Source organism: Rhincodon typus, chromosome 38, assembly GCF_021869965.1.
Source record: "Rhincodon typus isolate 14 chromosome 38, sRhiTyp1.1, whole genome shotgun sequence".
NCBI lineage: Eukaryota > Metazoa > Chordata > Chondrichthyes > Orectolobiformes > Rhincodontidae > Rhincodon > Rhincodon typus.
In genome coordinates, this window is record NC_063369.1 from 4005497 (window position 1) to 4006826 (window position 1330).

Below are 1330 nucleotides of genomic sequence, written 5' to 3' on the forward strand. Positions count from 1 at the left end.
ACACATATACACACACCAACACATACACACAGTCCTCATGCACACTCTCACACTCTCACACTCTCACACTCTCTCACACACATACACACACACCAACACATACACACAGTCCTCATGCACACACACTCATTCACACTCACTCACACTCACACATACACGCACACACACAGTCCTCACACTCACACACACACACACACACACATACACAGTCCTCAAGCACAAACATACACACACACATACACACTCACACACACACACTCACACACCTACACACACACAGAAACAAACACACACACAGACAGAGTGGGGAGAATCTGGTACCCACTCCTCTATGAAGTCAACATCAGAAACATTTTTAGATGGGAAACTTCTTTGAGAGAGAAGGGTCGGTTTAGATGAGCAAAGATGGGACGAGGCACATCAGCATGGACTGTTTGGGTTGAATGTCCTCTTTCTGTGTTGTATATCCGGGTCATTCTGCTTAGACCCAATGCCATCAAATTTCTGGGTTTGCAATGACATCCACTTAGGTTTGGTATCCACTTTGTTGCAGAATGTTGCCTGAATTTCACTTCAAGCCCTGGAGGTGAGCCAAACTCTGGCTGCTTTCCAGAGTACATTCGCTGCAGCTGTGTCTTTCCATCACTTCAAGCAGAGTTTTACAGCTACCTACAGCCACACGACAGAACTGATTAAAGATTAATGTTGACACGTATCTCCTGCCCAGATAACTCTTTCCCTAGTGGCTGGCTGTAAACGGGAAAAAGGTGTGTTTGAGAGTATAATCCACTCATGTTCACAACAGGAAAACAGTTGAAAAAAGACAAATGAGTGGCCAGATTCCAAGAGAATAACTTCAGCCAAAGGGTCACTCCACACACACAGTCCTCACACTCACGCACACACACACCCACACACACACACACACACACAGTCCTCACACTCACACACACACACACACACCGTCCACACACACTCTCACTCACACACACACACAGAGTACTCTCTCTCACACACATACACACACACACAGTCCACACACACTCTCACTCACACACACATACACACACACCCACACACATACACACACACACACAGTCCTCACACTCACTCACACACACACACAGTCCTCACACTCACACACAGACACCCACACACACACACACAGTCCTCACACTCATACACCCACCCACACACACACACACACCGTCCACACACACTCTCACTCACACACACACACACCCACACACACACACACCGTCCACACACACACACCGTCCACACACACTCTCACTCACACACACACACAGAGTACTCTCTCTCACACACA

The 1330-nt window shown here is 47.6% G+C and overlaps 1 protein-coding gene across 5 annotated transcripts in view; it reads left to right on the top strand.

Annotated features, from left to right (window-relative positions):
* The window catches only part of LOC109924616 (prostaglandin E2 receptor EP1 subtype-like), a 21190-nt gene that overhangs the window by 11734 nt on the left and 8126 nt on the right, over positions 1 to 1330 (top strand). The window contains exon 1 of one of the 5 annotated variants that reach the window (XM_048618082.1): positions 692 to 767. The exons of the other annotated variants lie outside the window; for them this stretch is intronic. The gene's annotated coding sequence lies outside the window, so the exon portion shown is untranslated. Of the gene's footprint in view, positions 1 to 691; positions 768 to 1330 lie in introns of those variants that run through there. 5 annotated transcript variants of the gene reach the window in all.